The sequence below is a fragment of the Hydractinia symbiolongicarpus genome, chromosome 11, assembly GCF_029227915.1.
Source record: "Hydractinia symbiolongicarpus strain clone_291-10 chromosome 11, HSymV2.1, whole genome shotgun sequence".
NCBI lineage: Eukaryota > Metazoa > Cnidaria > Hydrozoa > Anthoathecata > Hydractiniidae > Hydractinia > Hydractinia symbiolongicarpus.
In genome coordinates, this window is record NC_079885.1 from 6,375,687 (window position 1) to 6,403,263 (window position 27,577).

The following is a 27,577-nucleotide window of genomic DNA, read 5'->3' on the forward strand; positions in this document are numbered from 1 at the left end:
TTCTATTTAATTTATGTAGCAGATATATGTCCATCAAAAAACAAACAATACAGCAGTGCGCATCTTACATCTGCATTATTATATAAATGACCAAAAAAATTAAAGGTTTTCAACAACTGCAGTATTTATGTGACATTTAAAATCTAAATCTACTAAAATTACTTGCTCTGACCATCTGACAAATGCGAAAATTATTCGGAAAGAAGTTTCCAAAAGCATTTCAACATACATCTCACCCATAAAATTTAAATCACTTAAAACGCCACATATATACAAAAAAGCTGATCAATGTCAAACACAAATCTCTCTCATTGTATATGTTAAAATCAGTTAGTTTATTGCAAACCCTGCCAAAGGTTGACACACAATGTGAAAAATAAACAATAAATTGTGCCTCTGACAGAATTTTTTATCTAAGGTGTAAAAAAAGGGATTTGCAAGGACAAATTATAATGCAATAAAACATTATTTGATATATTGCATACAGTCCCTCCTCACCAAACTTTAGACAAAATGCCAACAAAATAACGGTGTTTAAACCTAAAATTAATAAAGTCCTTTTAGCAATTTGCATGCTGTTTTACCATCAATAAAGTAAACAAAATTTCAAATCTCACATAGTATTCTGTCACAAATTTTCATAAAATATATATATAAGTCATAATGAGTCATGTTAAACAACAGCAATCAATCTGTATATAAGTTCATTTTATGTCAATTTTTGCACCAATTTTGCAACACAAAATACAAATTCTAAATAATACTAAAATCTCTTATTTTGGTCCTTCGCATACCGACGGTCTCCCACAAAAGTTTAATCAAAATGTAAAAAATGAGAGGTAACGACAAAATCAAAGTTTGCAAAATTTAACTATTTCAGTACATATATCTACTGCATATGCCCTCTAAAACAATATTTTAATCCAAAATGTCAAAGAAAAACAGTTTGCAACAAAAATCAGTTATTTCGATAATATTGCATACACTCTTTCCTCACAAAAGCTTCACAAACTGTAAAAAAAAGAATGGTTGTAGGGAGTGCTTCTGATTCAACAAAAAAAGTTTTTTTGACATATTGCATCTAGCCCTTACCCATTAAATCTTACACAAAATTTCCAAAACTATATACGATTTAGAACACATCAAATTTAAATCGAGAAGGATCAGTCATTTCGATATATTGCACGGAGTCCTCCCCAGTAAGAATTTATACAAAATATAGAAAAACAAAGCTTGCAAGGTGTAAAATTGAATTCTTCTGTGTATATATATATGGTCCTTCCTCGCAAAATTAACATAAAATGTCAAAAAGGTTCAGATATAACATCTAACACAACAAAAATCAGTTCTATCAGTATATGTCATGCCATTGTCTTCCACCAAATGTTCCCCTTAAAGTTTCACAGACACAGCCTGTAAATTAAAAACAACTAAGATCAGGTATTTTGGTCTATTTCATACCATTCTGTTCCAAATAACTTATAAAATGTAAAAATTGAGTGGTAAAACAGAAATCTCAAAAAGAAGAAAAAAATAGCTTACAAAGAGTATAAAATTGAAATCAACAAAGTAGCTCTTTTGGTGTATTAAATATAAGCCATACGCACAAAAGTTTACACTAATTGTAAGAAAATGGTTGTGTTTAGTAATTCTAAATTAAGAAAAGTCAGTTCTTTTAGCATGCTGATTAAGGTTTTTGCCCACAATTTGAAACAAATTAAATTTACATTTTAAAAATAAGTAATTTCTGAACTTTATTTTCAGAATATTTGGAGGAAAAGAACTTCGCAACCAAAAAAAAACCCAGGAAAATGTTTAAAATTTTCAGGGTTAATAACGTTTGATGTGTTTTGTGGGAATATATATATACTGGGAATCTTTAGTTTAAAGCTAGCATTAGCTAGCTACAGCAGCTAATAGCTAGTCACTTAAATATAAACTGGAGACTTAGCTAGGTATAAAGAACATGGCTACATATATATATATATATATTCCTAGCTAGCTAGCTAGTTGTTGGTGGTATGTATGTATGTATCAGCTGTCTTCGCTTCTATCATCTACTGTAAGGTTTTCTTCAGTATAAGTAGTTGCTTCAGCTGCAATATATATATGTGTCTTGAAAGGGACTTCCATGTACTTCGATCTTCAGCGATTACCCTTAAGACCTTTAGGTCATGTTTCGAAATCAATTGCGAGACGCCAAATTTTATTGCAAAACTGTTATCAGATTCCACTGCTCTTCTTATATCATTGTTTAAACTGATTGGTAACGTAATTCGTTGACGACCTTTGAATTTTGATACTTGCGATTGTTCAAAATAGTGATTTATAGCCAGTTGAGCGGGTGTGTCTTTCTGTAATCTGAGAACATGCCCAAATAACCTCCATCGAGCTTGGATTATATCCAATGTAATAGGTCTTGTTTTTGATATTTCGTACAACTTCTTGTTCCTTATTGTTACTGGGTATTTGATGTTTAATACTTGACGAAGTTGTCGACGATGGAAGGAATTCATGTTCTTTTCTTCATTTTTGTTCAAACCCCATGTGCCACAGTTGTATAATAATATGGATTTGACTACAGTTTGATAGATTCTGATTTTTAGCTGAGTACTGATTTTATCTTTCTTAATCCACACATCACTTATTTTCTGTAGGGCAGCTGTTGACAGTGCTTTTCTGTTAGCTATATCTTCATGGATACCTTTTTATGATGCTAGGTATAAAACATGTCTGGCAACAATAATATAATCAAAACTGAAAATAAAACATGAAAAAACCTTACAGAACCTTGCTATGATTAATTTATAAAACCATGCTCTTCTTCAAGTGTTTTTTTAAAGATTTATTTTGAATGAAAGAGTAGAGAATACTCAAAAAGAACAGCCATCTTTTTCGTAAACACAATTTCCGTTTTATGCTAGGAACTTCATTTAACAGTCCGTATGCTTTGTGAATATCTAATACCGTTTCATATGTAGTGATACCTATATATATATGCTAACATAGAGTTTTTTGGCATAAGGGTATATATATTTATATCGTTATTAGCAGCGAGTTATATATTTACACCTTATGTGCGATTTCTATGCAGTACTTCCCTAATTTTTTTAGTTAAATTTTAGCGTACGGCCACGTCATAAAAAAGTGACCCGTAATTTCCGTGTCGTGGACTCACAGTTTTACTCACGCAAGGGAATTAATATATAAGATTACAATCTTCACAGTAATCATCTGAATATTTACTATCCATTCTATGTAACTGCGCAATAGAAAATATAAATGTTTTAAAACAGACTATTTAAAACGAATACGAAAAGATTTAATTAGCTAAAGTCAGCTGGCTAATTGTTGTTTTGATTGAATAAATTTTTGTCATTGTGGAGGAGATCATTGTCAATTAGTATTTGTGTTCTTACTAGAAGCAAGAACTTGACATCTAGATAAGTAAGGTCTGATTGTTCAACATAGGAACCCTTCTCACTTGTCTGCGTTATGTTGACTCAAATTTAGATGTGCATGAAGTTTTTAAGGTTTTCTTTTTGTGAAAAGGGTTTAACTGGAGAAAAATTGGCCCCCACAATTTTTAAGTGCATTGTCAATGACCTTAAATTGGACATACAAAACTGTAAAGGTCAAGGCTATGATAGTGCAGGGCCAGTGGCAGGCCACATAAATGGTGAGGCTGCACACATTACTGCAAAACATTACTTTCAAAAGGTAAAGCTGTTTATGTGCATTGTAAAATTCACAGACTAAACATTTGTGTTGCAGAAATCCTGCGCAATTGATTTTGTTCACAAAGCTTTGGAACGTGTGCAAAATATATCATTTTCAATTATTCACCTCCTCGTTTAAAGATGCTATTTTGTGGGTTACAAAATGCTGGAACAGATGGACCAGAATTTACATAAACAAATAGGTATTAACACCCAATTAAAGCTGGACCATAACTTCTCTCTCGTAAGTAATTTAAATTAAGAATCAAATAAAAGAACAAGTATCGATTACACATTTTTGCTGAATTTCACATAAAGGATTTACCAAATCCAAGAGGACGAAATAAAGTTATGGCGGCAATATTAATCTGATTATGATCGTTGCTTACCAGACAATGTTATTAAAACGTTTAAATACGTCAAATTTGTTGGCGTTGAAAACATCAAGGTTACTTTATCCGTTACTTTACCTGTTAATGTAAACGTTCCTTTTCTTCTTTAAGTAGACTTTAAGACTACACCAGGAGTACCATGGTTTAGGATCGTTTAAATGGAATTGCACTCATGTACAACCATAAAGAAATCCTGCCAAACATAGATGCTGTTATTGATCAGTATGCAATGAGAAACTAAAGGCTAAGTTTTTGATAACCCTATTTTTCCATGTAATTGGCCAAGCTTTTTCTTTTTCTTATTCCTTTTAAATAAAATGAATAACAAAGTATCGTTGAGTAAGTCCCTAATATAGTGATTAACATACATTCTTTATCATACTTTATCCGCCTTCTTATTATATACAGCTAGTTCCAGTGTATCTCAACAAATACATGGGTTAAGGTATGTATCATATCACTTGTATGTACATTTCATCTTCATTATCCTGATCTTCCCATATTCTTACTGTTTTTATTATGATTGTGTTTTATTTTGCTTTCCATGGTTGGTGTGATTATTTGATTCACCTAGTCATGCTGATGAAGCTTGATATTGGCAGAAACACCAAGAGTTTATAAATTTGAAATATATTCACATTTGTCTCACTTTATTGTAGTCAATCCCTGTTAATCTCTGTTGTTGTTGTTTTTTATTGATAAACAGTTTAAGTTGTACATGTTAGCACAGTTCTTTGTGAGATTAGTGCTTTTGTCTATCCAAAATATGACATATAAGACAGAGATTTGTTTCTTATAAAAAATGTTCTTAGGAGATTTTCTTATAGCTTAGCGTTTCTTTGCGTCAATTTTAATGACACTAGATAATTTGGAAGACAATTTTCTGCGATTTTTATACCCGTAAAGCTCAAATTGGCGAAAGTTTAAGATCCCCAGCTGCTAAACTCAAGCCTTAGTCTAAATATTGCTGGATCCACCCCTAATATACATATGGTGGAGAAAATATATAATTATTTGTTCTTCCTAGTCATGACGTATGTATAGATTAAAACACCCATGCCTGTAAGAAGTGTCCATACATTTTTTGATAGCAATCCGACAACATCTTTTGCTCTCTTTAGTAACCATGCGACTACTGATCCTATAATTCCATGTAATACTGCTGTTGCTGATTTTCTTGCTAATTTACTCAATAGGCCGGCAAGTGCTTTCAATTTGTTCTTTATCCATCCTTTGGCACCACCGGGTGCAGCACTTCCTATTTATGCTGCTGTAGATCCACCACCTGGTAATAATGCTACAACAAAAGCATTAATTTTTTCAGCTATTATATTAATCTCACGTAATAATATTTTACCCTCTTTGCCTTCAAATCTATTAGATCTAGCCGATTCTTCTATATCATCCATTGTTTAATTAATTTTATCAATAGTTTTTTATTGATCATTTTTTTTGCTTTACTAAGATTATCCATAAGTTTTTTCATTTGTGTTTCCTTTTTATACGTATAGCTGATATTAATCTTCCTACGAATACTGAGATAATTAAAAAAATCCATTTTTAGGTGTAGCAGCTGAACGATATTCTTTGGTTTGATGATTGAGAATATTAAACAGATTACCATTTTCATTTTTAATATAAACATTATCATGTGTAACAATCAAACACTCATAAAATTCTTTTGGCAACCTCGTTACCATTCACCTATCATATATTTTTAATTTTTTCATATTTTGATATTACTATGTTGGTGATAATCTTTGATATTGTACTTTTGTATCTTCCTATTTTATCCAATGTTTCCATATATTTTTCACTCAAATCAGAAATTTGGGCCTTTGCTTCTGGAGTTTCTAATCCATTTAAATTTCTAAATCTTACTGCTACTTCATTTTGTGTTTTAAGTGTATTGATTAATTAATCACTATCGACATCAACATCAATATCACCACCATAATATTTATTTACATAATCTGGTACATCTGGTAATTCTACTAATTTTTTATAATCTATATATATCTGACCGAAAAAATATACCCTACATCAGCTATCGCTCCGTCAATGAATTCACCTGATCTATTTCACCATGACACTGTGAGAAAGTATCATGAAGACTTGATAAATTCAAAAAACAAGTATGAGAACAAGCAAGCCAAATATTCAAGAGAACGTGAAAGGTTAAGGCCTTTAATTTGCAAACGAGGTGGTGACGTCAGTCATTTTTCACCGCATGAGTAACTAGGGACCACCTGGACCAACTTGTATAAGTTTACTAAGCCTGGGTTCCTGAATCTGTTTCGGAATGGACGGTTTGATGAAGTCATCAAAAAACCTTTAAATCACAAATCACTGCAACTGTTTGTCAAAGATACATGATCTTATACATTTCTACATCAGCATTTCAAGATCTATGCAATGAAGGCAGCAGGTATACAAATTTCTAAAAAAAAATTGTGTTTTGACGGGTCCATGCTGACGTCAACAAAATTTTTAAGCCCTTATATATTTATTCATCAAAAGTTTATGATCCCATACATTCTCTTGATTTGCGCTTTAAGTTCCACACAACAGAGGCAACGTAAAAACTAGGTTCTAACTCTTTGTGGATGGGTTTCTGACGTCATCAAAATTCAAATAACGCCTCTATCATTTTTATCCTGCCTCAGTGGATTGAGGTCGTGCCGTAACGTCTAGGCAGTTTTTTTTTGAGTTAAAGGTGAAATGAAATACTCCACCTGTACTGAGTATCAGCCCGGACTGAAATTCTTCAAATAATCACGACCTAAAAGGGTGATCATATAAAGCAAGCAAGCCGGTTTTTCCGCCTGTTCAGCTACTTTATTAAACCTTCACGCCCGTCTTGCCGAGTCCTACGTAGGCAAGATGGTTTTTATGTTGACATAGTTAATTTCTCTAGTTTGTTGTTATCTCTATATGTTATTTCTCTTCTGCATTGTTTGGGTAGGTTTTTTGTTTATAAACACACAACAATACGAAAACATTATTCCTATGCTTTTTGTCAACCTCGTTTCCAGGGCATTTTACCTCAATGATGAACGAAATGGCTGCGCCGTCATGAAGGCTCAGGGGCGATACTAAAGACAAGGTGGGCTTTTTGTATTAATTTTTGTTGATTCTTGATCAGTTTTAAGGCTCGTCAAAGTATATTTTGGCTTCATTGACGGCAATCTTGGCGCTTATCATTTGAAGGAAACGACAGATATCATTATGCTTTATCGCGATTGTTAGTGCGTGCGGCGTCTTCTTCATTATGCTTTATCGCGATTGTTAGTGCGTGCGGCGTCTTCTTGTTTTTGTTTTTTTACTCTTATTTCTTTCTTGTTTTTTTTTTTTTTAATTTTTAAAATTGGATAAAAATAGAAAAACTATTCAGAACTTCGATTAAAGTTATAATCGATTAAAGAAGTCGCGGCTAATCCTTTTGTACCTGACATATGGATCGATTACATATTTTTGGCGATTGGTGAATAAAGGTTCATATAAAATCATCGTTATAAGAACAACCATATAAGGATATTAGGCTTGGGCATGCTTTATAACGAAAACATTGTGTGGTCGCGGTAATATGCTGATGTTTTAAAAATTTTCTTGCAGTGAGATCTTTAAAAGTGACCACCATCAAGACTTTTAAAACTGTTCGCTATCGAAAGATTACTGCTCCATAAAAATTAGCTTATTAAATGAGCTTGACTGTAATTGTATTGAAATTGACTGTAAAGTGAGTCAAGAGAATGGTGTTGGGAGACGAAGGAACAAAATCTTGTTGAGTGAATTTTAGTTACGTGACTTTACCATGGCTAAACCTTTTATTCATCGCGTAAATGTTTGAATAGCAGCCAAAGAGGATACGTTCTTTTTCTTTAAAATACCTCCGGTTCCAGGAAGTTCTTGGGTCTTTTTATAGGGCTTTTTTTAATTAAATGACCCACAGTTTAATATACTGTGGGTCATTTAATTAACCAAGCTTTATCAAGTTATTTAATCTTGTTGTCTTAGAGACTAAGCCGCGTTGAATTTTATATTTAAGAAAAGTAATTAAAAACGAAAAACAAAGAAGGAGAGTGTATGATGTAGTCTACTGTTTGGATACTCAACGACAAAAACATGTTAAGCGAAAAAATGACGCCGAAGAAAGAGTTGTTGTTCTTTCCATCACAACAACAACAACGACCAACTTAAGAGGAATATGATGTAAGATATCTCTATTAAGAGTCATGGAGGTAGAAATAGAGAGCGAAGTCCTTTCTTTTAAACATTTAAAAGTAAGTAAAATTTTAACTTTTATTTTTGTTTTTTGGAAACTTCGACACCCTTTTAACGTTGAATCCAGGATTGTTTTAGAACGATGACACACAAACCACAAAACGCATTGTAATGTCATTTAAGATTTTAGAGTTATAGTTTTTGTTAAAGTTAAAACATTGTTAAAACGTTAAAGTAAAAACATTGTTAAAGTTAAAACATATTATTGATATTTTAAACCGATGTTAAAGGCGCGTAATCACCCTTATCAAAAATATGCAATGTCTGTTCTTGAAAATTTGAAGATCTAAAAGTCACTAGAACTGGAGATAATGGTAGCTTCATTTTTAAAGTTTCTATTTGTTGTTTTTTCCAGTCGCCATATTTAACATAAATAATTGTTTTTGGTCGTGGATAAACAGACGGCCTTGTCTTTTATGAGCACTGAGGCTTATCGACACTATTTGTGATAAATAATGTTTGTCATGAGCTCTTCCATTTATTAAAATGTTCCAAGCAGTGTATAGATTTATTAATTATATCTCTAATTTTTTTATTAGAAATTTGTATACCTGCTGCCTTCATTGTATAGGTCTTGAAACGCGGATCAATAAAATGTCCATTCCCGAAACGGATTCGGGGACCCAGGTTTGGGAAACTTACCCAAATTGGTACCAGGTGGTCCCTAGTTACCTACGCAGGAGATGACGTCAGTTATTTCCACCCGTTTCCAAGTTATTTAGCCTTAAATTTAAAAGTGCAATGCAATGGCTTAACTAATCTTAATATACTTTCCTTTGACGTCAATATTGCTTTAACGTCAAAGTTTGCTGATTTAAAGAACAAGTTTATAGACGATGTTTTATAGACTTTATCAAAGAAATTTTATCCACTTTGCAAAAGTCACAGACAGACAGACAGAACTGGCGTATTATTATATAGACTAGCCGGGAGACCCGGCGTCGAAACGCAGGGTTAAGCCACAAGTAACTGTTGTTGAACGCCTTGAGGAGCGCTTAATAAGAACCGCAAACTGTGCAACCCGGTGAGGTGGAGCGCTTTAGTACAGGTATGCAGTATGTCGTAAATCAAGTGGAGGGCACACACCATTGCATTGTTGCGACTGTAAGATATTTAAAAAACAATAATTTCCCGCAACAAAAGCTGAATTAAGACAGTTTACAAACCATTGTTACTCCACCATAGCAAAAACAATCGGCCAATATTATTTTATTTTGCGGAATAAGTTTCCATAAAAGTTCAAAACTTAATCATGACAGTGGGCCGAGAACACATAATACCCTTTTCATAAAAAACTTTACTGCAATTTCGGTTTAACTTAAAACACAGGAAAAATCCAGTCGTTACCCCATAAAAAAACTAAAAAAACTCCATAATTGGAGTGCTCTAGTACAGGTATGCAGAATATGTCGTGAATTGAGTAAAGCTTACACAACATTATAGTGTTTCGGTTGTAATGTACTTTTTAAAATATATGTATATATATATATACCTTTACTGCAACTTCAACCGAAATAAAAACACAGTTTACAACCTGTTGTTACCCCGTCATAAGAAAAGAAAATAGTCAATATTATTTTATTTTGCGGAGTACGTTTCAGTAAACCTTAACAAATTAATCATGACACCGCACTGAGCACTTAGTACAGGTAAATGGTGTCACACATGCGTTATAGCCATAATAGCCTTTTCCCAAAAAAACTTATCGCAACTTCAATTTAAATAAAAAACACACAAAACACCCTGTTGTTAACACCAGGTTGAATGTTTATTGCAGGTAAAAAAACTTTATCACAACGGATTAAATAAAAACACGGAAAAAGCACGTCATTAACACCAGGCTGAGCACTTAACATGTAAATTGTGTCATACATGAGTAACAGGCGTAATAAAATTTTCCAAATAAAATTTATCATAACGGTTTAAATAAAAACACAGGAAACAGCCCGTCGTTAACACCAGGCTGAGCGCTTAACAGGTGAATCGTGTCATACATGAGCATAGGGGTAATACCATTTTCCAAAAATCCTTATCGCTTCGGTTTTAAAAGAAATCAGTGAACAGCCTGGCATTAACCCGGTTCAGTTTAAAAAATTACTCAGCAAATTTATTTTGCATAATAAATTTTTAAATCAGTAATAAAAGTGGCCACTGCCAACTGCATTTAGCATAAGAATTGTTAAGAATTGTGTTGCAGCCAAACTGCATTTGGCTACTTTCACTTGCAGCCAAACTGCATTTGGCTACTTTCACTTTTTAGCAGGATGTAGCTAAAAGAGGAGCTAGCTAGGTAGACCCAACTTCAACATAAAAATAAATAATAATATACCAAACTGAATAAAAACTTTAAAAGTATAGGAATAAATAAAGCTAGCTATAGCTTAGCTGCCTCAAAATGTACGTTTTGTAGCTAGCCAAAAACTTAAAATTGGTTTGTTTAAGATTTATACGTAGCTAGAAAACGTGATGAAATATTCACCTTAACATGTGAAAACAAACTAAATAATCCTATAGGATAAAAAGTACTCAGAAGAAATAAGGAGGATTGAAAGGAAACCTACAAACTTCACACCATCACTTCCAAACCAAAATGGCCTTCGTAGGGGTAGCATGTTTCCTCCCGTCGGCATGTTGAGGCCGCGAAGCACTTGGATTGGTCATTAGTGAAATTGGAGCCTCGTGATTGGTTTATTACAATGAGCGGCAAAGCAAGGCCGGTAAAAAAACGGGGTCTGCCGGGGATTCGAAATAAAGCTGCAGGGCCGCGGGGATTTTCGGCGGGTCTCGCTACTTGCTCCGCCATGTTGCGCAGAGACAGACAGACGGAATACGGCTATTATTAAAGAGACTAGTCGATTAGGCCCGTGGAAAAATCCACTTAGGCAGAAAAACAATTGAAAAGTTCTGTCATTTGAATTTTGATGACATCAGCAAATATTTCAGTATATTGAATATGCCTTTTACTAAAAAAAATAATCTGAAAATGCATAAAAAGAAAGTATATAAGTCATAATTTAACAAAAAAGTTCTTAAAATCTAACACAAAATATCAAATGTCAAATCGCATGAAATCCTCCCAACAAAACTTCAGACAAAATATGAAAAACAACGGCGTGCAAGGTGTAAAATGTAGTTAGTAGAAAGTTACAACATTGACAGTCACAACCCAGACAGTTACGACAACAATAAAAATAATGTCAGAAATAACACATCTAAAATATGTATACATGTTATTATGTGATTATGTTGAAAACCTTCAATATTTTAATCTGAAGTGTCGAAAAGAAAGGCTTGCAACAGTAAGCACAGATCTATGAAATAAGTTCTTTACGCATTTTAAACATTGTCTTTTCCCTAAATGCTTATACAACTATACAACCTGAACAATATCAAAAAGCCAAACTTAAACAAACACAAAACACCTAAAAACAAAAAGTTAAACTTTGAAAAATCATTTATTCGGTTGCATACCAACCTCTCCCGCAAAAATATGCACAAAATGTAAAAATTAACCGGTTAACAAAACAATTTTTTGTCTAATGATCCGTACTGACTTTACCAAACATTTTAACCTGAAATGTCGAAAAAGCAATGAGCAAGGAGTAAATTTCAAATCAACAAAAATCTTTATTTTGAAAACATTGTATATATATATATGGTCCTTCCTCACAAAAGTTTACAATAAATGTAGAACACAAAGGTTTATGAGGAGCAAATCAAAATATGAACAAAAATCAGTTCAATTGGCATGTTCTATATTGTCTTCAGCCATAAAATCTTCCACAAAATTGATATGAAACCCATCAAATTCAACTCAGAAAAAGCAGTCATTTAAGTGCATACAAAAATACAACTTGTAGAATATCAAATTATTATTATTGTTAGTATATATAATTGCATATGGTCCTCCCTCACAAAAGTTAAATTTTTGCACTAAATTTGCAACACAAAATACAAATTCTAAATAATTCCTATGGTTTTCCTCAAAAGTTTAATCAAAATATAAAAGATGAGAGGTGAACGACAAAATCAAAGTTTGCAGAATTTAATTATTTTGGTATATATATGTCTATTGATATATGCCCTTTATAACAATATTTCAATCCAAAATGTGAAAAAGAAAAACAGTTTGCAACAAAATCAGTTATTCTGATGATATTGCATACACTTTTTCTCCACAAAAGTGTAAAAAAAGAATGGTTGTAGGAAATACTTCTGATTCAACAAAAATCAGTATTTGCATCTTGTACTCATTAAATATTACCCAAAATTTCAAAAAACTGTGATTTGGAACGCATTAAATTTATAAATAGAGAGGGATCAGTCATTTCGGTATGTGTACAGAGTCCTGCCCGGTAAGAATTTATACAAAATATTAAAAAAAAACAAGTTTTTTCGGTGTTGTACTCCCTCAAAAAAGTTGAAACTTTTCTTAATTGAGACAAAATGCCATAAACAAAAACGTTTTAGTCAGAACATCTAGAACAACAAAAATCACTACACTTAAGGTACCAGAATTACTACATGTTAAATAAAAATCGTTTCGTCATATTGCATGTAACCGATGTATATAAGTTTAGTTACACAAAATGTGAAAAATACATTATTTGCATACACAAATTGTGAAAAATACGTTATTTGCTTAAAAGCAGTCCTTAAACTCTTCCTAAATATTATGTAATACTTTTTTAAAAGTTGTTGTGGCTTGTTAATTTAAGCTTAAAATGTCAATTAAAATAAGTTACAGTCACATTCTTAGCAAAGACCACTAAGATTAGCTTACATGTAAAAAGCAACATAAAACTGAAGCTAACATAAGGTAGCTACAGCAGCTAATAGCTGGTCACTTAAATATAAACTGGAGACTTAGCTAGGTATAAAGAACATGGCTACATATTTATAAATTCCTAGCTACCTAGCTAGTTGTTGTTGGTGTGGTTGATGCTAGCTAACAAACATGTCTCGCATCAATAATATCATCAAAACTTTAAAAAACATAAACAAACCTTACAGAAACCTTTCTATGCTTCATTTATATACCATGCCCCTTCTTAAATGCTTTTGTAAAGATTTATTTTGAAGGCAAGAGAAGACAAATGCTTAAAAAGGACAGCCATCTTTTTTGCAAACACAATTTCCGTTACTTTGTGCTAGAACTTCATTTAACAAACCACACAAAACTCGCGGCTTTTCACGACAAAGAAGACATATTTTTTTCGGCAACATCAAAGATTTTTTTTCGGCAACATCAAAGGAAAATGACGATGTCAACTTTGCCTGTCACAGACACACGGACACACTTAGCGTATTATTATATAGACTAGTCGATAAAGCCCGTGGAAAAATCCACTGAGGCAGAATATAAATTTTGATGTCGTCAGCAACCCATCCGCACAAAAAAATTAGAATCTTTTTTTTACGTTGCCTCTATTGTGTAGAGATTAAACTGCTGATCAACAAAATGTATAGGAACATGTACTTTTGATAAACAATTGCAGAGATATTAGGGTTTGAAGGTTTTTTATGACATCATCAACCCGTCCACTCCGAAACAGATTTGGCGACCCAGATTTGGGAAAATTACCCAAATTGGTCCTAGGTGGACCCTAGTTACCCACGCGGTGAAAGATCATTGACGTCACCACCTTGTTTCCAAGATTTTGACTGAAAGTTGTAAGTGCATTTTAATGGCTTCATTAATAATGAAAGTTATTGACGTTAAAGTAGTGTTACTGACGTCGCGCCGTCACATCAGAAAACTTAACATATTAGACATGCATTTTTCGGCACCATCAAAGGAAAATGAAGACATCCACTTTGCCTGTCACAGAGACACGGAACTGGCGTATTATTATATAGATTAGCTTAAAAAATATTGGTTCGAGCAAACAGCCTGATGGTAAACAATACTAGAAATTAAAAAAAAGGTTGCGAAGCATTTCGCAAGTTGCAAGCAAAATTAAACTATCCAATACTTTGTCCCTAGCGCTTCTTGTTTCTTTGGCGCTTACATCTTCCCAAATACATCAAAATTGAATATCATATAGAAGAACCTTGGGGAGGAGGTAGGAAAATGAACGCTCTGCAGAACAATTCGTTGCGCAAAAACAGTTTTTTTTTTGCGAATAGGCTGCTCGAGTATTTGATGTGTGTGGGATACTCTTTTCAAAATGTGCGAGAAAATTAGATTACGCGAAACTAACAAAAACGAATAACGCATGTTAAAATTTTGTACCGCCTTTTCCCACAGAATGATAAAATAAAAATAAAAAAATAAAAAATAAAATAAAAAATTACACTTTTAATGTATAACATAGATGTGTAATACATCGAGTTGTACAACCCGCAGAAGTTAGTCCTAACGTTAACGATTTCGAAAATGACCTTACAACAAAGCAGTATTTTTTTCACGTAAAAATACCGGCACTAAAAGTCACAGAATCTGCTGGAACGAATTTCGAAAACTCACGGGAAACAATTAAATCAAAAACAAACAAATCAAAACAGTTTTTTTAACTTTATCAATATTTATTAAATAGCTTCAATTTTGGGCAGAAAAACAATAACGGTTTCGCCTTCTTTTTACCACACGCATTGGAAGATTACATCACTCACTCCCATTGTACACAATCTAAAAGAAAAAGAAAACATTTTCATATAGTGAAGCTTCCAGTGCTTTTAAGGGATGACCAAGTCAATGGAATTAAAAGTGCTGTTTTTCATCTCATAAATAATTAAGGCTAATTCGGAAAAGTGTAAAAGAAAAAAACTAAACAATTTGGCAACTTTACTAATTTTTTATGCAAAGTTCCAACCATACCAACAGTTTCCAAATCTGACAAAATCATTTTAGAAGTGTTTATTTTTTCAGAATTTGATTAATGCAAGGCCAAGGGAAATTAAACAAGTTTATTGTCCTAAGACCCATTCAAAAACACATGCTTCTCATCATTCAGGTTTTTTTTCAACCAACATTAATGTAATCACCCAGAGGAAATTATAATGTCTTTTGTCTGTGTTTTAGAAGCTGAGTACACAAATACACAAATATTACAAGTGCTGAACTTTGGCAATCATATTTTGCAATCGACCCTTTTAAAAACTATGCTGAATCATGTCAATTATTAAATTCAGCACTAATAGAAAAGCACCTTGGATAGGATTCTTTGTTGGATGAATAAAATGACTGACAAATGGTTTATCGTGAATGAAATAGTAATTTTTACACAAATAATTTAAAAAATAATGAACTTTTTTATGTGGGTTGTTCTCAAACACACGTGGGCGGTGGACAAGAAACTGTGATGTAATTTCTCTTGGTCTATTATTCCTGAGAATATTCTAAAATACGACGGTATCAATAAGCTGCAAACGGCCACATATATAAGGCCGAGTTTGGACAACTTTTCGAATTAAATTAGTGGTTGTCTTCCAAAACTGCCCGCACTTTCCCGAACTTGCCTGGCGCATTTCCAAAATTCAATTCCTTGTAACATACCTTGTGGACAATAGTTGGAAAAAGGTGCTTTAAGAGAAAGGAGTTAATAAAGTTTAAAAGTTATTTATCAAGTAAATTTTATCAAAAACCATCAAAAACAGTTCTTTTAAGAACTTTGCTACCACAGTTTATTTTATGGTCTACGCTGGTTTTTTTGGGTGAATACTTCAATTTTTTTGCAAAACGCTAAACTTGCCCAAAAACGCCTGCACGTTTTACAGCATATGCAGCTTATCCGCACCCTTGTTCTAAAATTACAAGCAGTTTTGAAGATGCCCACGCCATTTAGAGGGCGTGTGCGGCTTGGGCATCCTTGGAGTTCTGTTTAATGACAGTTTAATGTTGTTTTAAACCTTGTTCTCAGGGAGGGTGTACGGACAACTAATTCCTATTGACAATTACATTGCTGTTGGTTTGATAGCAAAAGTGGATATTTGTTTCAGAGCTATTTGTTTTGTCTGCGCACTAGCTACAGGTTTTCCTATATCTGGCTATCAGTTAGGTAGTAATACAGCTTCTCCATATGTATTCTACAAATTACTTTCAATTCTTTTATACAAAACAGAGCTCTACCTTGATTTGGATAAAACCAATTAAAATTGATAATATTGTATTCTTACATCTTCTTCAATAAAATAAAACACAGCTCGGTGCGTTATAATTGTACAAATTACTTCAATATTTCTTTAGAAAAGCGTACCTTACAGAGGAGCTTTCCAATCCAACTCAAATCTCCAGAAAAAGCACAGATACAAAAAAGCTTAAAATACACAAGTAAAGTCGATTAGAAACAGGACTAGCAATAAATTATTTCAAAAGAAGAAAACCGTTTTAATACTATTACTTTTCCTTAAAATACAACTATAATAGTATTAGAAGCAAAATTGCAAAATAATTAATTAATTATTTATACAATAATTAGCTATAATAGAAAGAAATAAGCATATTTTAGGTCTGTAAAATATACGTGTCTAAAATGCCGACTACCGTTTCTTGTTCACGGCATATTCCTCTTTGTGCGTTCAAGTTCGGCGGACGTATAATCTGGCTCAAAAGACGGGGGGGTCAAAATCCGGGGGTGGATGGCTACGAGCCGTACTTATTGCATTTTTTACTAGACTTATACTTTAACCCCTCGGTCCAAACTTATTTGTTTTATTAGAAAAAAAATACCCTAGCTTTATGTGCAAAAATATCAGTCCTATTTCTTTACGCTGATTTTATATGATTTTTTTTCTATTGAAATTTTGAGAATCTCAATAATTCTCTTGGTATACCTCGCGTGTAGCAAACGTGCTCCACATTACAAACATTACACAATCTCCTTCTACTAATAAGCCATCCATCGATAAAAACGTTCACCAGAAAATAGTATTCTTAACGCCTTTTAAAGTAAACCATTCTTTTAAGCTAAGATCGTTGATTTAAAAAGAGCAGCTTATTTCACTTCACATCTACTTTTAATTCGAAAATTCGCAGTGCGAGGCACAACAACTTTCTTTATGCAAAACACTGTTATCAATGTGGGTCCTTTGTTCGGAATGTATACACTAAATATAAACCGGCATTCCTTACCCAATTTCCCTCACATGGCATGGGTTGACCCGTAGCTGTGGTAAAGACATTTCCTAAACATTCTTAATGAATAGCCCTTAATGAATATTCTCGACGCACTTCGACGTATTCATGTCAAAATTACGGGGGTTGTCTATGCTTTTTACGGTCACGTGTTAGCATTATTTATATTTTTCACTCCCTAATATAACAAGTAAGTCGAAGTACGCCGAGAATAAATTAGGGGGTATATGCTACAATTTTTACAATGAATTAAACCAAATAAGTGAATTTTGTGCCCCTAATTAAACAACATGCGAAGTTAGTCGCAGGATAATTAAGCAATTTCTTACGTATTGCACCATATCATTGATGAATATGCACTCAACAATATAACACATGTATGTGTGTATTATGTGTGGATATTCTATAAAAATTCAGCCGAGAGCATATTACGAAAGTAACCTTGGAAAATTTTTGTGCTTAAGCGAAATACTTTTTTGAAATTGCAACAACAAGGTTTTGACGAAAGTTAAGTACGCCCAGCCCGACTAGCTTGTCATAACTAAAAACCACTACTGAGAGCAGGCAAGGTCAGCTAATAGCAACAGTGGCTTACATGGTACAGGAAAGACAAGTTTAGCTTAATATTGTTTTTATGAGTACGGGGAGGTGTACGATAATAACGTTGTATGGATTCATGCAGATACCTTAGAATCATTAAAAGCATCGTTTTTTAGGCTTGCCCAGTGTTTAAAGATAATGGATGAAGGGAATTGTGAAAGATAAGTAGGTGTGACGTTGTTAATTACTAAAGTATTTAAATTCTTTGTAGACAAAACATGTCTTTTTGTATTAGATAACGTAACAGATTCGCAATTCATCTAAATAATAAAGTGTTTTTTTTATTATTAGTTATAGATCTGTATATTTTTTGAATAAAGGATGGATGACCCACGTGTAAAATTGTGAATTAAAATATACACGTGTCCACGGGTTAACGACATCTCTTTCAGATAACCTTAAACTTAATATAACTTACTGAAGAAGAACTATTTTGTTCATCACTAACATACTGCCAAGCAGTGAGCTGGATTCGATCCGCGGTCCCCAGAACTGGGAGCCGCACCCACTACACTACGTGCGGCAATATGTTAGTGATGAAATCAGATAGTTTATCCGGATGGTGTGTATACATATAGGTGAATATTTATCATAGCACATCCGTATTTCATTCTCAACAGAGAATGGTATGACTTACACAATATTGACTTTAAAAATACTTTAGGTTTGCTCTTGATACGTGTACATAAGAATCAAGTTTACTCTGTGTGGACATTTATGTATTAAGTTTCTAATGTTGAAGATTTCTTGCTCTGCTTATGTTTCTTAAAATTTGGAGGGTAATTGAAAACATAGATAATTGAAGTAGTGTTTTGGGTTGGCTCAATTTGAAGTTCAAAGTGTCTTTTTTAAAAAAAAAAAAGGCAATACAGATTGTATTTTATTGCAACACCATAGAAACACCTTTATCATTCCTTCTTAAAAGTGTAGCCCTGCAATTTTTAGATTTTAGACCAGATTAATTTGCAGACCAGCTCCCCCGTGCCACTTCACTTCGGAAACTTAGGCGCTGTGCAAAATTAACAACTTTGTGTAAAATAGGCAAAGTTGTATGAAAATGAACCTATAAGAAGGTTTCTATATATAATTTATTATAGCCTCATTTCGATGTTTGCTTGACAACTATATAGGGAGAAAAATATAGTGGTATAATCTCGCTTACAAGTTATTTACATTTAAAGGTATCACTAATAGAAACCATCCAGTGCAACCGCTATTGGACGGTTACCACTAGCCTAATAAACAGTTTTTAGTGTAATCATTTTTTTCTTTTTGTCCAAAAAAATTACGTGCAACTATTTCAAAATTACAGATGAAAGTTCTACATACACAGAAGTAGAAACACAAATCGTTCTTGTAAAATGGCCGTTATTTGACTTATCGGGTGACTTATTGTTGCCACGTTGCGTCTATTGTTGTAGAGCTTAAACTGGTGATCAAGGAGATGTGTATGATGATGTGCTTTTAATTAACAGTTAATGAGACATAACACAGTTTAAAAATTTTGCTGATTTTTTTTAAAAATAGTGTTATTTGTTACTTCTGCAGGGGCACACATGTGTATATTAAAACCTTTTTAACTTGAATAGATACTTTTTGGTTGTTGGTGTGAAATTCATGTGGGACTTAAAATTGGACTGATAAATTCAGACTAATTTTTTATATATTTCACATGCTTTTATATTGTGCTTTTTTATACCCTGAGTAACATCCATGCATATTAGACACTGTGAATTGTGAATTTTTAGGTGTGTTAATTTTCAGGTACACTTGCTACTTTGGAAAAACTGTTACCTTCCAAGCTCAATAAACACTAAACTCCAAGAACGTTTGAATATAGACGATCCTCGAATACAAGCAAAAGGATATACAAACTGAAAGTTCAACCAAGAAAGAAACATAAAAAAAACGACTGGAAACTTGCATATTTCATCAACAAAAGGTATATATACATTATATATATAAATAATTTAAAGTTAATGCATAAAATGAAAATTCATTTCATGAACAGATGTGAAAATGACTGTACTAAGATTTTCTTCCTTTCTTTCTGTCTGATGATGAAAATTCTTTATTATGAGAAGCGGAAACTGATGGAAATATAGATTATTTAGTTTCAATCGATAATAATAAAAAATTGGTGAAAGATAATGGTATGTATCAGAATTGAAGTATACACCGACTTCTTTTGCATGTTCTTCTGCATGTATTTATGTATATTTTCTTCCTTTAGCTAAACTTAAATCTGTGCACTAATGTTTAAAGACGTTAAAAAGACTTCTTCCTGTACAAAAAAGCGTCATAAGAAATCATGGTTTCATCGTGTAATCACAACAGCAAGGATTCGTCCAGTGATTAAGGATGTAATACTATCTAGGGACGTCCCAAAAGGTGTTTGCAACATCTGCAAGGAGCAAAAGGTAGTTATCAAATGCAATATGTGCTTAGAAAGTTTCCTTTGTTACGTATGTGATAATATTATTCGCACATCCAATCCTGTGCATGACAGATCATTTGTTAGCAAGGGAATTACAACTACTTTATCGCCGTTAGAGAAATTGTAGATGACAACTTCGAAATCGTGCAAACATATTAATTTATATATTTTTTAATTTTCTTATGCACATAATTGGTTGTGTGGCGGAATTCACATTTTTATTTATTGCAAAAAATGGAATGAAATAAGTTATTAGATATACACATTATAGGAATACACCAAAATGTCTATAAGTCCTGAATTTTGGCATATTAAAATTATTCATATTTCTGCTCTACATGTTAATCATTCTAGAAAGATTCCCAAAAATAAAGTTTTCCACTTGTTTTAGTTGTGGCAGTAAAAACGTGGTAAAAAATGCAGTAAAGCATGGTACATATAGTCTATCACTTTCTCGCTTATCATGGCAGCGTACACACTCCAACACATTTGAGTTATAAGAAATTTGTTAGAGCAAAACTTCCAGTTATTACTTATAATATAAGAAAAATTGCGCGGGTATAAAGTTGCAATTACAATCAGAAATTTTTATACATATATACTTAAAGAGATTCCTTATTTAATTTCAGGAAGGTTTGATTTATTCAAGTTTTCCCAATTCTGTGAAGATTGCAGAAATATCATGGATCCATTCCATATTGAGTGCCTGCTCAAATGTGGTTACTGGCCTAGAACACCTCTGCCATCACCAATGGATTTATTGTCTGGGATTCTTTTCGAAAACACATGCCAGGCATTTCTGAAAAATGTTTCCTCGTGTGCTTATCTGATCCATCGGTAGAAAATGGTCGGGTGAGAAAGTTCTAGCGGTAGTTATTGCACCATTTATTTACACATTTCGATTCCTTCATTGTTGTTTTAGTTCAGATTGTGTTAAATTCCAAGTTATATATAGAGTGGTGTCATTAGCCACACCACTTTTTTAATGTGTTTCAAACAGTGAAGCTTTTGGATTGACGAGAGAGATATTATAGAAGGAAAAACTGGGTTGAGTGTCCATCTTGTGAAGTGAATCAACATAGCTGCCATGTAGATGGCAATGCAAAATTGTACAGATACAGTTTGTGGCGTAACGAACTATTTTCAATTTCAAACCTTTTATACTAACAGAAGAAAAAAGCCGTCGTTCTATGTCGATGGATTGGGCTCATCTAATGACAAAGTTGAGAAGTACATACGAAAAACATATGGCAAAAAAAGAGGCACAAATGAGGCAATTTTGGTTCACATTTTCAGTATTATATATTTACTAGCCGGGAAACCCGGCGTCGAATCGCCGGGATGAGCCACAAGTAACTGTTGTTGAACGCCTTAAGGAGCGCTTAAAAAGAACTGCAAACTGTGCGACACAGTCAGGTGGAGCGCTTTAGTGCAGGTATGCAGTATGTCGTAAATCAAGTGAAGCGCATACACCATTATAGTGTTGCGACAGTAACTTATTTTCAAAAAATAACTTTCCCGCAACAAAGGCTGAGATAAAAACACAGTTTACAACCGTTGTGACTCCGTCATAGCAAAAACAATCGGTCAATATTATTTTATTTTGCGGAATAAGTTTTTGTAAAAGTTAAAAAATTAATCGTGACACTGGACTGAGCGCTTAGTACAGTTAAATGGTGTTACACAGGTGTATAGGGATAATACCCTTTTGAAAAAAACTTTCTTGCAGACTCTATTTAAATAAAAACACAAGAAACAGTCCTTCGCTTCTTGCACAGGTCTAAGCTGTTAGTCCAGGTAACCATTGTTGGACTTTCGTACAGGCGTGATTCCCAAGAAAGTTTAAAAGTTAATTGTCACAGTGGGCTGACCCGCATAGGCGTAACAACCTTTTCCAAAAAAACAGGCTATTGTTAACACTGAGCTGACCGCTTAGTACAGTTAAACAGACTTGAACAGTACCCTTCTCCAAAAAAACTTTATCATAACTTCAGTTTAAACGACAAAACAGGAAACAGCCTGTCGTTACCCCTACCTAGCTAAACTGCATTTAGCATAAGATTTATTGCTGAGAATATTGCGATATTGATAGCCAAACTGAATTTTTATACTATCACTTTTTAGGTAAATATATGAGATAGCTAAATGGTTATATCCTCGACATAAAAATAAATGTTGGATTGGAGAAAAACCTCTTATACCAAACAAAATTAGTAAAAAGTAAGGCTATTAGCTAGTAGCCTTCAAAATAGTCTTTCCTAGCCAAAAATCCTAAAACTGGTGCGTTTAAGATCTGCATGTAGCTAAAAAACGTGACAATATATTTATCTACACATTTTAGAACATAAAAAAACAAATATTACAAATATGAAAAGCTTATAGAAGACAAAAAGGTGAAACAGACTTAGAAACAACACTGACCACCATTACTTTTTAAAAACTAAAATGGCCATCATGTTTCTTCGTTGGCATGTCTAGGCCGCAAAAGTCTGGATTGGTTCTTCAAAGAATCAGGCGTTTTGATTGGTATACACGTGCGAGCGGTCAAAACAAAGTCAGTTAAACTGTCAGTAAAACCATCCTATTTGTTTTCTGTGGCTCCTGGGCGGAATCGGCGATTAAGGTCACGGGGGTAAATTATTATTAAAAACGGCGCAATAATGAATTCATTTTAATCACTTAATTTTTTTTTTCAAATTAGAGGTTTATCAATTAAATTAATTTAATTATGTAAGGAAATAAATTAATTTTTGTAGTTTATTTTGATAAATCATAAGATTTCCAATTAAACAACCCCCTGGTTTCTAAAAATTCGCGGAAAGATCAAAGGAATATCGGTATACCTTTTGAACAGACAAAAGACGGGTATTATTATAGAGAAGATTTATTATTTTATGGACATAAAAATTGATTTCAGGATCTTTATTTTTATTTTAATCCTCTGTTCTTATATTTCCATAGATTGAAACTGATTACCATTGTGGTGGTGTTTGAAATGCAGCAAAAAAATACGAAAAAGAAAGACCAGCCTTATCAGATATGCATGCGAAGGGTCATGGTATGGCCAGATAATTTTTAATGAAAATTCATGTTTTCAATTTACTACTGTTATGTTAAAATATCGTTGGCATTAGCAATGTTAAATTACTAGTTGTGAAGTTAAAGTAAAAATATTTGTAAATAGATACTGTGAAGTGGTAAATGGTTAGAAAGCACCGAAAAGTCGGCTGGAGAAGAAATTGAACAAGTGTTTGGTTATCTGTCAAGACGCTAGATCAGGGGCGGATACAGGATTTTTTTCTTCTTAGCTTAGGAGCCGCTGTTACCCTCCCCCTTTCCCCAAGTGTGGTCTGGGGCGAAGTCTAAGAACCTATAACTTATTTACTTATTTCAGCACTTTAAAATGCAGCAGACAGGACCTTTAAAACTCCATTTCTTGCATGTTATTTGAAAAAAAAGCAATCATAAAATTCTTAAGTGAAAGCCACAAAATGATTTCAGACGAATTAAGGCTAAAATTAACTAGATAGCAAAACTTCTTCTTTCTTTCACATCCAGAAAAACATGTTATGGGTGAATATGATAACTTTTGAGGTTATAAATTTTCGGAAACTAGATTGAGTAAAAAAGACATAGATAATTCTTATATTTTGGTAATGCAAAACAGTATATATTGCTTATAAAAATTTTCATATTTAATCTATTCAAAACATTCAATAACATGAAAAAGGAGACCCTGGAAGAAAAATAAGCAACAAACAACAACACAAAAATGCATATGTAAATACACTTTATTTGCATTATTAGATCATAGTTACAAAAACATAGACAACAACAGATAAATACAATAAAATAAAAATGGCAAGATCATATTGCTAATTAAAAACAACTTTACAACACAACCACCTACAAAAGTCACTGTTTTTCTTTCGTTTTGTAGGTGGTTGTGTTGTAAACTTGTTTTTAATTAGCAATAAAATCTTGCCATTTTTATTTTATTGTATTTATCTGTTGTTGTCTATGTTTTTGTAACTATGATCATTTAAGAACAGATATCTTTACTACATTATTACACATTTTTGTGTCCATCTGGATAGGGTTGTAATAAGTATATATGGTAAATCATTTTTGCCTAGTTGAAAGAACCACAAACATTTTCCATGTCTATCAGCATGACAACTTCTTCAGTGAAAATGTAAAAAACTTTTGTTATTTCACCCATTAAATAAAACCATGCCTTCTTGTTATTCGAACTGTATGTAATTAGCACCATTTCCAGGAATTATTTTGATACGAGGCTAGAACTTTTAAACCAAAACATCATCAAGTCTTGTCAAAATCTTCCTCTCAAGACTAGTGTTCTCTTCCTTGGCCTTGTGGCATGTTAAAAAATCGTTTGGAAAGTGTCTATTGCTAGCTATTGCTTAGACGCTTTAAATCTACAAAAGTAAGGTCAACAAATTGTTACATACATTTACTAGCTACAAAAAGCAACCAGTTGACTAGCTATTTGACTTACTGTGTTGCTATAAAATGTATTGTTACTTAAATAAAAAAGAAATCCCAGACAACATAAAGCTCTTTTGAATTTAACACAAACGTCTTTCAAATTCGTTAAAAGTGAAACTATAAACAGTCTCATGTTCACACTTGCTAGCACAGCAATACAAAGCAATGCAAACAGATGTACCTGAAAGCGTAGTCATTGAGTTAATGCTATTATTCTTGTTAAATCAAAGGCTGCTTTTCTGTCAATCAGCATTTCTTTTGCAATCACAGGCAACACAACAAACAAATGTTTCCAGTGATGTTTCTTCTCAGTAACATTACTCAACTTCATTCTGCAATCATATATTCAAAACTTCCCTTTACTTGCTGCAAGTCAATACAAAACAATTCCTTAGGCTTTTTTCAATAGACATGTTGAATTAAAAGCAAGCTTCGAAATTGCAGCTCGCTGAAGTTGGCTGAACCTATAAAACAGAGCGGCTACCGCAAGGCAATAAAATTGGTAGAGTAAATTATTCCTACGCACCCATCCCCTACTATATCAAACTTTCTTTTACCGTAAATTTCGACGACTTCGGCGACATTCTTCTTGACGTCACAGATTCTTTTGTTTTAAGGAGAATCCAAAAGTCCACACTTCGGCGAGATTTGTCTTGACGTCATAATTCTTTTTTTTTTTTTTTTTTAATAGGGTCCAAAAGTCCACACTGTTTTAAGGCAGAAAACAAAGGAATAGAGAGTAACACAATCAGCGAAATGCGGCAAAATGTAGTTCCGTTACCCTGAAAACCATGGTACTTCGGTAAAGCACATCGAAGGAGAGTCGAGCCTTGGCAAACACTCCTGAGTGGAGTTAAAATTTATTAACTCGGATCCTGGGCGCAAAATGATCTTATTAAACGCTTACAATAAAAATTATGCGTTGCTTTAAATCGACAACTACATTTAGATACACATGATTTTCTCATTGGAAAAATTTCTCCTTAGGCGAGTGCCGAAGTGGCCGAAGTCTAAATCCGCTCCTGCCGGGTTATATGAAGTGGAAAAAGAGGTGGATAAATGGATAAATTGATCAATGGCATGAAAGTATCAGCTTCTGGTAGCGTACTGTTGTATCGCGCGAATCAAACTGGTCAGTTTCTTTCAGAGAGTTAAACTGTTTTATCTCGTTTAGGTTTCTTATCAAATGCCGTTCACCGAAATCTAACCTCCAACGAAAAGTTTATTTTGTTGCTTTATGATTTGCCCGCTGCTGCTCCATTTCTTGTACTTCTTGATGGATTGCATTTTCCGAAGACCATAAAAAAGGTATATTACTATCGATTTCTTGAGTTTGAACTGCGAAAAAAAAGCTACAGAAACTTCAAAGTCTCCTGAATATATCAGCTTGTATAGAATCCATTCTGGAATTGTATTTACTACTTAAAAATGATATATTGAAGCCGATTTCAAAGAGAAATTGATAAAACTTTGATGGCTTCTTGGTGAATGCAATCAAAAAATTGCAGATTAATTAAACAAATTTATTGTTAGTATTATGTACACAAGAATTAGTGGATTTCTCTAAAAAATAGGAAAGTTCTTGTTCATATTAAGAACATATGGGGCTCTCTATTTAAAGTCACATGACAATTAATATTTAGACACGAGTAAAAAACGCTATGTTGTTACAGCGAAGTTTGGTATTGCTGATAAGGCATTGAAGGAATTAATCATCGATTACTGCCATAGAGAACGTGGAAAGGTTCTTAGATGTTGTGAAACTGGAGAATTTCCTTGAATTGGTATCTAATACAGAGGCGAACCTTCAGGTATTATCTGTTAAACTCAAAAATTTAAGTCAATTGACCTTTGCTTAATCGTACATTCTCAATTTATCGCCAACTGTGTTCGGAACTTACACAAAAAACACGTCGTCTTGTGAAAGAACATTACGACGTTTTGGTTGCATTGACTGTATTTCTTCCGTCAAAGACGCTTCCTGTTGTGGAAGCACGAAATTTTTAAAACGCGCACCAATACCAAATGCGATATATTTTTACCCTTAGTTGTGACGGGTAAATTTAAACGACTTTTCTTTATAATAATAGCCGTCGTCTGTCTGTATGTCCACGAAAAGCGCGTCCTGTCACGGAAACACGAAATGCGATATATAAAGGACGGACGAGTCCGTGGATATTTCAACGGGTTAATGACTAGTCTCTTTAATAATAGCCGTATTTCGTCTGTCTGTCTGTCCGCGAAAACCGCGTCCCATAACAGAAACACGAAATTTTTAAAATGCGCACCAATATCAAATGCAATATCCTTTTGTCCACTTTGTTGCGACAGGTAAATTTTAAGGATGGGCAACCTCGTAGATTTTTCCACGGGCTAACGACTAGTTTATATTATAATACCCGTATACGTCTGTCTGTCAGGCAAAATGGTAACCGCAGTAGCGAGACACGCAACATGTGGTATAAAAAGACAGCGAGCCCGTGGATTCTTCCACGGGCAACCGACTTGTTTTATATATAAACATATTGTATTTGCTACATGACTTAAAAAAAATAGAAGC

At 33.3% G+C, this 27,577-nt stretch overlaps 1 protein-coding gene and 1 long non-coding RNA gene across 4 annotated transcripts in view; both read left to right on the forward strand.

Moving 5' to 3' along the window:
* The first annotated feature begins 8,159 nt into the window (after positions 1-8,159).
* On the forward strand, positions 8,160-24,356 carry LOC130614653 (uncharacterized). Of its 2 annotated transcripts, none has more exons than XR_008975930.1 (5): positions 8,160-8,394; positions 19,820-20,013; positions 20,305-20,491; positions 23,470-23,566; positions 23,693-24,356. It is a non-coding gene; the product is annotated as an uncharacterized LOC130614653 (long non-coding RNA). The 2 variants fall into 2 exon arrangements; XR_008975929.1 differs by having other exon boundaries at positions 8,163-8,394; positions 19,836-20,013.
* An 84-nt stretch (positions 24,357-24,440) lies between these two features.
* The window catches only part of LOC130614650 (uncharacterized), a 50,528-nt gene continuing 47,391 nt past the window's right edge, over positions 24,441-27,577 (forward strand). The window contains exons 1-3 of one of the 2 annotated variants that reach the window (XM_057436086.1): positions 24,441-26,116; positions 26,192-26,325; positions 26,749-26,828. The gene's annotated coding sequence lies outside the window, so the exon portion shown is untranslated. Of the gene's footprint in view, positions 26,117-26,191; positions 26,326-26,660; positions 26,829-27,577 lie in introns of both variants that reach the window. The other variant, XM_057436085.1, reaches the window with a different exon arrangement.